This window comes from Chanodichthys erythropterus, chromosome 7 (genome assembly GCF_024489055.1).
Source record: "Chanodichthys erythropterus isolate Z2021 chromosome 7, ASM2448905v1, whole genome shotgun sequence".
Lineage (NCBI taxonomy): Eukaryota > Metazoa > Chordata > Actinopteri > Cypriniformes > Xenocyprididae > Chanodichthys > Chanodichthys erythropterus.
In genome coordinates, this window is record NC_090227.1 from 40,740,005 (window position 1) to 40,753,583 (window position 13,579).

Genomic DNA, 13,579 nt, shown 5'->3' on the forward strand with positions numbered 1-13,579 from the left:
CTTGAGCAGCAAATCATCATATTAGAATGATTTCTGAAGGATCATGTGACACTGAAGACTGGAGTAAAGATGCTGAAAATTCAGCTTTCATCACAGAAATAAATTACATTTTACAATATATTTAAATAGAAACCAGTTATTTTAAATTGTAAAAATATTTCAAAATTTTAGTGTTTTTACTGTATTTTCTATCAAATAAATGCAGCCTTGGTGAGCATAAGAGACTTCTTTCAAAAACTTAATTATTCCAAACTTTTGACTGGACGTGTACATGAGGTTTAATTCCTGATTAAATAATTCTTTTGAGTCACATAAAAAAAGCCTTTAAATAGATCTTTTTCTATCATATGCCTTCAGAAGACAAAATATAGTGCAATATTCAAATGCATTACTTTTATGATGTTTTTATGGAGCTTTTTGAAGCTTAAAATCTCCAGTGTCCATTTGTTGTCATTATATGGAAAAGAGAAACCAACACATTCTTCAAAATATCGGTAACACTTTAATTTAAGGTGACGCAGTTACCTTATCTACTTCCTATAGTAACAGTAAGTTATACATAATTACAACTAACCCTATACCAAACCTTAACCGTAACTCTAAAATAAGTACATATAGTTAATTAATATTACTCAGTACAATATAATCAAGTACAATCAATCAGTAAATCAGAGTAAATGATGGCATTATTTTAATATTTGGGTGAACTATCCCTTTAAGCTATGACGGCTTGATTCCTGAGGAGACGCACTCAGCTTTATTGCTAACCCCCCAACCTCATCCAGTCACCATAAAAGGACTGCTGTCAGCTGCATTATAAGCCTGCCTCCCTTTCTGATTTCTGCCTCACACATAAAACACCCGGTCAGTTGGACGGATCTCTACAAGGACAGCACAGCAAATCAGCACCAGCACTTTTATCGAGAACCACTTCTCTCTCCTTTGCTCCGTTTTCTTTTTCTATAACTCTTGCACACGTTGGCTACTTCTTTTTGCATTGTTTAGTACTGACCTCGGTCTTTTATTTGATTCCTTTAGCCGGTTCAGCATTATTTCCGCTTAACCGACAATCTCAGGGTCCTTTTATAAATGTGATTCCAAAGCCAAAAAAATTATCATAAGATAGTAATGTGTGTCCAATAATAGTATAAATGGGCTTTCTTTTAAAGGGACAGATGTTTTATAGTACCTTTTAAACTGTTTTAAGTAATTTCTTCACCAGTATTGTCAAAAAATAAGAAAAATAGCAAAACAACAACAACAACAACAACAACAACAAAAAAAAACAGGTTTGAACAGGTTTGACCATGCCCCCCAATCTCCTATTGGTCAAGCAAACTGATAATCCCGCCCCAAACTCACGCCATTGGTTGAGCCAGTGTTGCTGTGTTTTGATGTCTCCACTGCGACTTTATCATTTTTAAAGTTGATTAATTTATCTTTATTAACAATATACTATTTGATATAGCTTCAATACATATTTCAAATCTGTTTTACTGATCAAAAGTCTCTTATCAATACCAAAGCTGCATTTATTTGATCAAAAATGCCATCATATTGTGAAATATTATTACAATTTAAAAAATATATGTAAAATATGTTTTCAAATGTAATTTATTCCTGTGATCGCAAAGCTGAATTTTCAGCATCATTACTCCAGTCTTCAGTGTCACATGATCCTTCAGAAATCATTCTAATATGCTGATTTGCTGATCAAGAAATAATTCTCATTACAGCATTTATTTGAAATATATGCATCTTTGCTGTACAAAAATTTCAATGTCTTTACCATCAATACCATCATTTATAATTTTTCATTATTTGTATTGTATTTCTCATGATTGAGTTCAGACAGGAAACCCGCTGCTAAGGAGGAAACATATTTGCTAATATTTAATGTATTTCTGTCTTTAAATCTTTCATACAAACAAAGCAAAAGAGGATACAGTCCAGACTCTGTAAACGGCAGCAGGAGGAAGCAGCTAAGTGCCAATGAACACGCTGATGGACGACAGATATTGCACTGATAGCGCAAGAGAGGCGCTCTGAGTGGAAAGGCAATCTCAAGCACACAGACCCACTGCAGTATACAGTACACACTCACCCTTCACTATTCACCCTCCATGACTGAAATAAAGTATGATGGAGAACAGCTGCGTTTTGTTAATTAAAGCAGGTCTAAATGAAAACATATTGACATGTACTTCCGAAGATTAATGAGCTAAAGTCTGATTCGTCATTTCTGTGCTGTATGTCTCTGCTTATATAAGTGAGCTTGATAATTCCAGCACAATAATTCATTGAGCCCAGCAATGTCATATTATACTCAGGATGGAAAAATACATAATTCCTCCCTAAATGACATTGTAATGGAAAAAGGAATTCAGCTCCACTGAGGGAGGGGTGTTTTTACATCCCAGCATTCTGTGCGTGTTTGGAAATGAGCTCATTTATCAGTCATCTTTCAAGTCCAATTGTTTCTACCTTCTTTCTCTTTCTGTCTAGCTTACTGTTGTTGTTGTTGTATCCAGGGTTATAAAAAGTACTACGGCCGCACCATGAATCAGTTTTATACTGACATGTCATCTAACTCTCAATTGAGTATTGGTTGATTATATTAGACTGTTAGGTTAGGGTTAGGGTCAATGTTCCCTCTAATTGTTTTTCTCACTGAGCAAAACTTTTCTCTGTTGAGCGCACATTTTGGCCACCTGAGCAAAAACATACTTTATATCAGACCTGTACAATGAACGTAAACGCACCAAAAAAAAAAAAAATGGTTTTATCATGCAACTGTAACATTAAACTTTAATGTGCCGTTTCTATTTGATTCGACCCTTGATGTAACTAAGTGATTTATTAAATAATATATTTGAAAACAAGCAGTTCAGTCACTAAATTAAGCACATTTTAGGTTACTTGAGATTTTTCACGTTGCTGTATTAACTGTACCAGTCTTTACCAAGAAATTTTATTAAAAAATAATTTCTGTCCTCCTGCAGGACAGTTCAATTCTTTACAATAATATAATATGAGCAGTTACAATGATGGTTTGGGACATCCATAATGTGTTTTTGTACAGTCAATTAATATAAAATTACATGTTTATTGCTTATGAATTTCCCAGATTTTAGGGAGGTTAAGATTTTTCGTGGCAAGGAGCTCTAAACAATCCCCTTGTGAGATCAATTTTTTATTAGGCTTACATTATAATATAATAAAATATAATATTTAAGTAATTAAACTGATATACGGTATTATATCAGTTTAAATGCTTCCATTTGTTTTAATATATTATATAGTGAAAACAAACTGAAGCATTTAAACAGATCTGATAGCTAAATATTTTTAAGAAAAGTGAACGTTAACTCATTTATAGTTATCTAAACATCCCTGAAACCCACAGCACCACCACCACACACAATAATCTATTTAAACTGAGGTATATCACTGATGTATTTTGAGTTTGCAAGCTACACCTGTGGTGGGTGTGTGATTGTAAATGTCTCCAAGTTTTGTTAGCATTCTGTGCCCATCATCCGTTATTTCCACCACTTTTCATTAAAACATGACGTTTATTTCACATTTCTTTTCGTTTCGCGTTGCCTCTCGTATTGAGGTATTTAGTCCGCAAACATTACAGTATTCTTACCGCGACTGATTTGGCTCAGGGCCAGCCAGCTCACACGCGCTCAATCGTTCTCTTTCTATGGAACCTGTAAACCGCATTCACCGGTTCCAACTCTATAGCGACAATAACTCTATAGCGGTTGTCCAGAGCACTGCAATTATTTCTCATTTAAAATACTACAATCATTTTCATGTCTGTTCTCTGCGCGGCAATTATTTTTTCTGCGCGGCCGCGGCTTCAGAAGTCTGTGGCAAACCTCAAGTATTTTCTACATAACATTCAGAGCAAAAAGAAAATAGAAGCAATTGTCAGAGGCACAAAACTAATTTCATTTTTAGCTAAGTGCCTATTACCATCATAATCCAATGAGAATTTAATGAATAAATCGGACCTAACTGTTATTTAAAGTTTATATATTTAGATTATATGTGTTTTCGCACATTGTATCAGGAAGCAACGTATACCCACATGACGATAGGGCGGTGACGGCGGTGTGTAAATCGTGTTACCCCTCCCACTTCTGCTAGTTTTGCTGAGATGTCTTGTCCCGTGCGAATTGGCCAATTAATATTACAGACATCCTGAGGTAAAATTATTTTACTCCACCTCCCCACGTAAAACTAATCCTGTCTGAATAGGGCTTAAAAGGCACCATTAAAATAAAGGGCCCTACCATACACCCGGTGCAATGTGACGCCAAATGCGACGCAAGTGTTTTTTGCTAGTATCAGCCCGACGCAGTTATCATTTTCACATCCAGTGCCCACGTTATTTAAATAGCAAATGCACTCGCGCCCATCTATTCGCCCATGGGCGTGCTGGTCTAAAAACGAGGTGTGTTCAGGTGCATTGTTGGCGTGTTGCTATTTTGAGGCAACTGAAAATGACTGCGCATTTTTGATATTTTTTTGTTGTTGTTATTTAAAGGGCACGTTAGTAATATGCACCTATAGGCAGGTCCACAATGCACATAAACTCTGCTTGTTACACACACAGGGATGTGCAGCGGCAAAATATTAAAATTAAAAGGATTACAAAGTAAAAATGTTTTATTGTGTGCATAAAGATAAAACTGCCTACATGTCATAATGAATAGCGATTGCATGTATCAGAATTATCTATTTGCAGTAATGACGAATGAAATTGGCTAATTATTTGACCATTCGTGGCAATACACACATGTACTTAAACTGACTCTTCCCACGTAAATAGTAGGGCTGCACAACGATTAATCCAACCTGGTCTCATGACGAAAACGTACCTGGGGGCACGTTTTCGCAAGTCGCGAAATACGTACCAGTGAGTACATTTTTTTTTTTTTTTTTGCCGGAGCAGATAATAGGGTGAATGCGGTACGTTTTTATGACGTTGCTTTTTAGACGAATCGCCGCGGTTCTCGATTTGACAAGTTGCGTTTTAAAATAGCTTCCCACCGACGCTACGCCTAAACCTACCCGATAGTGTTAACAAAAAGCAAACATGACGTAAGAAGTATCCGCGATCTTATACCGTTTTTCAGCTCGTTTAGATCTGTCTTTGAGATCTTTTTTTTTTGCCGTCAGTCGCCTTTCACGGGATTCGTACCCAGGCAGGGGGAGTCGACTCCTCGCTGTAAGTCCAACTCCGTATCGGCCGAGCTACCGAGCAAGCTTGGTTACAGCCTAAAAAAGCGAAACGCGTAGAGCTGGAAAGTCCAAAGTACGTTAGTTTACAAATCGGGCACTATGGTCGGATGCGTTTTGAAGTCGTGACATGATATAGCGCGAGGAAACGCCAAAATGAGTCTTTATGAATCCATAATCCGACCTCGGCAATCGTCGAAATCGTGCGTGAAAATGAGCAAAAGCGCTTATGGACGTTTTACCGGCCTCTAGCGTTCGTTTCTGTCGGAAACTGCAGCGAGACGTACTCGTCGGTACGTAATTTTGTGTCTCGCCAAAACGTGCCCACTGGTACGTCTCTCCTATGAGACCAGGTTGCAACAATCGCTTGCAAAATAAAAGTCTGTGTTTATGTAATAAATGTGTGTGTTCTGTGTATAATAATTATGTATATATAAATACACACACATACATGTATAAATTTAAGAAATATATGTATGTATAAATAAATAAATAAATATATATATATATATATATATATATATATATATTTAAATATGTTGTATATTATATATAAATATAAATATTTTATATATAAATATAAAAATGTATGTGTGTGTATTTATATATACATAATTATTATACACAGAACACACACATTTATTACGTAAACACAGACTTTTTTTTTTGCAAACGATTAATTGCGATTAATCATTGTGCAGCCCTAGTAAATAGGGAATCCACCATGGCGCAAGTGCACCTGGCTTTTAAAGGGAATGGGAGATGAGACTCTGATTGGTTTATTGAACATTACACCCAAAACACACCCATGACTCATTAAGAGAAGAGGTACAACCCTTTTGGAACATTTTTTCCATCGTTAAACTAGCAAAAGTGGATTCGGACACGCCCTAAGTGCACCTGCGCCATGCACTTCAGACCATGTGCTTAGATCGTTATCATAGGGCCCAAAGTGTTACCACCTTTACTAGTACCTTTTTAGTCCATTCTTTTCCCTGTCATTTCTGCTTCCCTCCCCCGACACTCTCTATCTCTCATTCTCACCCTTGAGTTGGGGAGAGCACTCAGTGTTTCAGAGGAGCCATTTGCACATATCTTAGCTGGGTGATTTCTCTCATCCCTCAGGCCCCATTGTGCCTCACACCAGCTGTGCCTGAGAGAGAGAGACAGACAGTGAACATACAGACGCTGTAGGGGTGTGACTGAGCCTTAGCACACTGTGTGTGTTGGAGACTTTACATGTTTGTCTATGAGCAATGAACTCTGTGTCTTTGTGTCTGACTCTTTCTCATTATCTATAATCTGTTTATAATGGGACATCTCATTATTCTTGTTCATCCACTTGGGTGCAGAAAAGGGCACCAGGGCTTGACAGATCTATACTGGTGACAATAAAGAATGGAAGTCTTCTTTCATCTAATTGCACTGAATTTCTTTTGTTTGGGTTTGATTTCCGTTTGTGCGTCTGAAATCGTTGTGCATGTTGCTGTCCAAAAGATGAAAAATGCTGCTTTCGCAGGCAGTATCCGGAGGTTGGAAGGCATCAAGGCATGTCCGAATGCAATGTTTGCATAACATCCTGTTGACAGAGATGCCTTCATAAGGCCGGTTGAAGGATATCCTTCACTGCCTATGATATCTCACAAACATGGGCATGCAATTCTATGGTTGATTGAACAAACATTGATAAAAATGATGTTCAGTGAGCGGTTAAAAAAATAAATACTTTTATAATGTTTATTTTTATGTCTATTTTTCAACTTTTCTACATGGGCTGCAGTTTATCTGATAAATATGGAAGCTTGTTTCCAGCATTAAATACAAAAATAAAACGGGTAATTGCAATTTATCTCACAATTTTTACTTTTTTTCTCAGAACTGCGAGATTTAATCTTGCAATTGCAAGTTATAAAGTCAGAATTACATTATATAAAGTCAGTATTGTGTGTTATAGTCAGAATTGTGACTTTATATCTTTCAGTTCTGACTAACACACAATTCTGACTTTTTATTTTTTTTTCTTGCAATCGCAAGTATTTATCTCACAATTCTGACTTTTTTCCTCACAATTGCAAGTTTAAATCATGCAATTCTGACTTTCTAAGTTGCAATTCTGACTTTATATTACGAAATTCAGTCTTTATAATTTGCTATTGTGTTTATATCTCACAATTGTGAGAAAAAAATGTCAGAATTGTGAGATATAAACTCAATTGTGAGAAAAAAAGTCAGAATTGAGAGATAAAGTCACAATTACCTTTTTATTTTTATTTCATGGCAAAAACAAGCTTCCGTAAATAAATATTGCGATGGCAATTAAAAAAAAGCTTTAGATTTGCTGTGCTTGTTTATAGGGCTGCACAATATAAAATTAAATTAAATTTCATATTTTGTTTAATATTTTATTATTATTATAATACTCAATTTTCTATTTTATGGTGCAATATTACTATAGTAGTATTTCCCTTTAAAATATAAAAGTATTTAAGAAAAAAAAATATTTTACAGTACAACTTAAAGGTACAATATGTAAAATTTTTGCAGTAAAATATTCAAAAACCACTAAGCTAGTGTTATATATTTTGTCCAGCTGATTACTAACAATATCTCTAATGTTTTCAACTACTTGTAAATCATGAGAAAATTCCCATTCTAAACAGTGACACAGGGCAGTGCAGTCGCCTGTCAATGACGTCAGTTACCTTTGTTACCGCCTTTACTGACGTAGAAACCACATGACAACAGTGCCGTGGACAAATGCGGAAGTAGAGTCTAGCGTCCAGCAAACCACTAGCTTGCTTCAAGCAGTTCCTTATTTACTTCTTGCACGTTTTATGGTGGATTGTGTTAATTATTTATGGAACATAATTACTGTTTACCATCTGCCGCTGGTTCTGTCGACAAGACAGCTCCCGTAAACTCATGACCGGAAAAGCGGAAGTGGCGCCGGCGACTGTGTCATAATAAAAGTCCTGCTACTCGTGAGGCGTGTGTTGATCAATCGCTTCAGCTCCTCGTTCAGCTCCCACAACACTCGGTCCTGCTCTGCTTCATACTACAGTAACGTTAATAATCGCATCCACGAACATGAGTTCTTCCAGACTCCAATCCCTATGCTTTTGCACCGTCCGTTGAGATGGAGACCACATGTCCCAAGTTTCCGCTCTAAAACTTGGCGTCATCAAACTACGCCTTTGTTTTGAATAGGCTTCTAGCGACCTCTAGCGGAAAAAAATATCACAAATTGTACCTTTAATTCATTTTCAAATGTTAAACACAGCTTTCATTTTGTCTGAAAACCACAGGGAGCCCTTAAAGCCTCTCTTTTGTTGACAACAGCCAGTTTATAAGAGCTTCTCATTATAAGTTTGGGAAGATAGTCGGCACATACTGCTTCCCAAAATGCATGTGATGTTCCAGTTCAATGTAACCTTTATACAAAAAACGTTACCTGATTAATCACTGACTGACTGGGCAGCGAGGCAGCTGTCTAGGGCTTCAGAAACCGCCACTGGTTCAGACCTCCATTTCATTCTCATTTAGTGTGAGATGGGTCTTCTCATCTCATGCCAGTGCTTGTTAACTGAGATGACTACAAAACATGATAGCTGCGCATAGGGAGCAAAATACGATCAATCAGAACTGCTGGTGTATTGTGCTCTTACGACACATCCATCTTTATGTGCTAAAGTAGTTGAGGTGTACTGTACTACACAAGCAGCTGTATATTGCCAGAGGGCATTTTTTAAAATTAAAAGACTTATGGTGCAAACAAGGGACCAAACAAGCCTCCAGGCTTTTTGCTGACGCTCGAGTTGGATGTGGTAGGGGAACATATTTCAGATCTAGCTTATAGGCCTGTTTCGCACTGCTCGTATAAGCGACACATTTATTTCAGTCTCATATTAACAGGTTATAGCACTCATGCTGCCAGTGTAACCAGCGCAACACCGGCAGCAGAAGTGTAGCTGCAAGTAGAGTTTCAATGCTAAGCCTATGTTTGTTAAACGCAGTATGCTAAACTCAGCAAAATACACTGTATTTTTGTGTTGAAAATGTACTATAAACCTATTAAATGGGCCAAAAGATTTATTCATCCTAAAGTTCCAAACCTGTATGAGTTTCTTTCTTCTTCTGAACACAAAAGAAGATATTTTGAAGAATATCGGTAACCAAACCATTCATTATTGACTTCCATAGTATTTACGGAAGTCAATGGCTACCATCAACTGTTTGGTTACCAACATTCTTCAAAATATCTTCTTTTGTGTTCAACAGTGTAGGGTGTAGAGTTACATTCAATCTATTTTAAGGAAAAAATGTTTAAATATGTCATTTTGGTGATCAAAGATTTAAGGAATAAAATGACTGACAACAGGGGGACTTATACAAAACAAGAAAATGCAGAAAAACTATTATTTTCAATCTTCATTTTGACCCTCTAAAACCATCATTTACAGACAAAGCAGACAATCATTTACTTAAGTTTGTGATGCAGCTGCTGTCAGATCCAATTCAGTTGCTGCTTCATCTTTCAACAAAAAAACTTTTCTTTGTGAACTCTCCATTACACTGTGCCTCGTTTACATAAGAAATGCTCCAAACAAACATACAGTCCTCCAACATGAGCCAATTAAAATAAATCATCCACTAGCTGGGATCCTGCAGAAGTCTGTACAGAGATGCAAACAAGCTGTTTAAACTGGACGTGTCAAAGCGAACGTTCTTTCACTTTGTCCTGTTGCCGACAAACTCAAGTTTGTGGAGTACATCAGAAACTGAACACACATCTGTATACTGTATCAGTGTAGACAGTGTCAGTGATTATAATGGATTCTAATTGCTTTTGGCCTATGGTGCGATGATGTTTAACTGTTCGTCGATGTCTTGATCTGGAGGCAGGCATATGCAAACGTATACAATAGCAACTTAAAATAAAAATAAAAAATATTGAAATAAAAACTATATATTATAATAACAAATTCACTAGGATTCATTGCTAGTGTACCATTACAATACTATACCACACAGTCACTATTAAATGTTGAAAATATTCAAAGCTGTAATCTAGAAATCACTTGGTTTGCGGCATAAGGACACAGTTTGGTTACACGATGTGAAAGCACAACACGAGCCTGCAGCAGCTTCTCTTATGCGAGCGTTGTGAAACAGACCCAGTGGAAAGAATGAAAGAGCTCTCAGTGGCCTGACCCCTTACTGGCCTTCTCCTCCAACATCTGAGTCAGAGATCAGAGCACACAGACACACTCATAAAGCATGCCCATCCCACTGACAAACAATTCAGTACATGCAAAATTTAACAATAATAACAATCTAAACAACACTTCATGATACCAACAGCAGACACAAATATGACAACCTGTCTGTGAGATGCTCTGCATCACTGAGAACACATTTAATCAAATGAGAATTCCTCTCACATGTCGCACATAATCACCGGCTAATTGTTTATTACTCATGCTAAGTAAAAGGTTATCTCACCAGCATGCAGAAGGCAGGGGAATATGGCAACACGCCGCATGTGACAGCACAGTGCTGATAAACAAGAGGAGCTGTCGTGTGTGTGTGTCTCTACAGGACAGTTTAGATTAGTAGTGAGATTTGTGCATAAGAGGGGGGTGCACAGCCACAGAGACTTTGAGGGATAATAATGCACAAGACCGTATGTCATGAAATAATCTCCTTTTTATTGTAATCTGGAAGTATGATTTGTAGAGACCGAATTTAATAATTTGTGTGTGGGTGAAGGGTGTCACGAGGGGAGTAAAGAGAAAAGAGGGTGTCGCTTTTTATTTAAGGGGTGGTTGATTATGATTTCACTTTTTTAACTTTAGTTAGTGTGTAATGTTGCTGTTTGAGCATAAACAACATCTGCAAAGTTACGACGCTCAAAGTTCAATGCAAAGGGAGATATTTTCTTTTAAAGAATTCGTACAACGAGCTTCTTCCCAGGTTAGTGACATCACTAACCCTAAAATTTACATAAACCCCGTCCCTGAGAACATGCAACCAAGGAGGTGAGGCCATGTTGGGCTGCTTTAGAGAAGAGGAAGAGTTGTTGTAGTAGAGTGTTGTTATCATGCCGTCATTTTATGTCGGACTGCTTCACAAACGAGGGTTAATTAAACGCTGGATTTGCACAAAAGATTAACATGACGGCACATGCTAGTGGATGAGTTGAATCAACTCCACAGCAACTACATAAATTTATCCACTAACCATTCAGAAACGTCTAAAAGTTGTAACTTCTTCCTGAGTCTCTCCATCAGTGTCAACTCCGGTTTGAACAATGTAAGGCTGAACACCGTTACTGACAATCCTCATTTTAGCTGCGTGAGATTCTCCAGCTTTGTTGTTGTTGCACAATCGAAGCACGAGCTGTTAAAGCTCCGCCCTTTTCTGGAAAGGGGCCAGGAGAAGCAGCTTATTTGCATTTAAAGAGACACACAAAAAAAAGTGTGTTTTTGCTCACACCCAAATAGGGGCAAATTTGACAAGCTATAATAAATGATACGTGGGGTATTTTGAGCTGAAACTTCTGGGAGACTTATATTACATCTTGTGAAAAGGGGCATTATATGTCCCCTTTAAATATGAAATATATTTTACTTTGAGTAATTGTCTTAATGCACATCTAAACATGAGAATTAATTAATTCCTACAATCTCTTGGGGGCATCTACTACATGAATCACTACAGAGGACTGCAGATACAGTGACTAACAATAGAAATGTCTCTCTCTAATGGGAACCGCAGCAGTTCTCCTTAACAATAGCTGAAAGTGCGTCCTTGGCCAAACCAGCCCGTGTACTGCTGAGCAATATAGTTCTCGTATCAGTGAAGTCTGTGACACAATAATAAGGGCAAAGCTTGTGTGTGTTAAGATGATTGCCAGGAATATCATCACACGCCATGCAAGAGTTTGGCTCCATAATTTGTGCTTGAATTTTTGGGGGGCAGCAAAAGGTCTGAATAACAGCGCAGCAAAATTGATGAAACGTACCACACATCAGTTCATCCAAGATGTGACATGCAATATATTTCAAAAGAGAAATACAGACAACACACACCCAAACTGCCCATAGAGAAACAATATGGTATGAATATACTGAACAATACTGATTAAAATGCATTTTAATCACAAAAGATGAGCAAAACCTACCTCTTTCATTTGATGCTGAACTCTGCGCTGGTGTCCGTGAAGTGTGTGTGTGTGTCCAGTGTCCCACAGTGCTGCTGAACTCACACAGATGAATCCAGCGGCCCAGATTGAACTTCAGCAATACTTTAGCACCAAGATATATTCTCCATTTGTGTGTACAAGCGTGTCTGATGGATGGAGAGAGAGAGAGAGACGGGATGGTGTTAGAGTAAAAGAGTTCACTTGAAGCTGGTTGAGAAGTGACAGTTGTTGTCTCCCAAGTTGAGCGTTGTAGTGTGTAGAGACACACTGCAGTACACACCGCTGCTGATGCTTACACTTTATTCTCTCTCTGCCTGTCTCTCTCACTTCACACTTCTCTGATGGAGTCAGTAGTTGCTCTTTTAATCCTGTTTATGCTGGGTATTTATACCACCAATGCTCTTCTAAGTCCCCCTGGCGAGACTTCCAAACTACAGCAGCGAAGCGGCTCTTTGCATCTTCCTCTCCTCTTTTCTCTCCACATCTCTCTTTCCCTCCTCCACTGTCTTTTTGCGCTCCAATCCACCCCCCCACATTTCCCCCTCTCTCCTTGGCTCTTCTCGGTAGAGCACAGGGTCCTAGAGCCTGACGGTGTTTGGTGGCGTGTTTGTGTGTATTGCTGCTACTGTAAACACATCAGTATGACTCAAGCCTGCTCTTTCTCACTACCTTTCTTGCTCTTTTTGCCTGAGGGTGCTTGTTGTGCTTCTTGTGAAGCATTGTTCTCACTTAAAATATGGCCAGAGTGGACTGTCACTGAGAGATCCTACAGAGAGACAATAACTGATCAAAGAAAGTTTAAATTCAACATGAAAACATCTACTACTATATTCCGGGTGGTCCTCTCCATCAGAAATTGTTTGGATTGTAAAAAGGGGCCTCAAGGATGCATTATATTTCAAATGAAAGCTGTTCCTTTGAACTGTCTATTCAAAGAGTCCTGAAAAAAATAAAAAAAATAAAAAAAATCAGCACATTATACAAACATACAACATGACCAGTGTAGTCTGATTTAAAATTACTCTTATGAGCTGGTTCTTTTTATATGGTATTATTTAAATTATATAATATAACATACTACTTATAAGGCAAAACACAGTATGAGACAAGAAGTATTTCTGA

At 37.6% G+C, this 13,579-nt stretch overlaps 1 protein-coding gene across 1 annotated transcript in view; it reads right to left on the minus strand.

The window, feature by feature from the left end:
- tmem91 (transmembrane protein 91) overlaps window positions 1–12,928 on the minus strand; it is a 34,791-nt gene extending 21,863 nt beyond the window's left edge. Inside the window, exon 1 of the mRNA XM_067389439.1 lies at window positions 12,437–12,928. The gene's annotated coding sequence lies outside the window, so the exon portion shown is untranslated. The remainder of the gene's footprint in view (window positions 1–12,436) is intronic.
- Window positions 12,929–13,579: the final 651 nt, after the last annotated feature.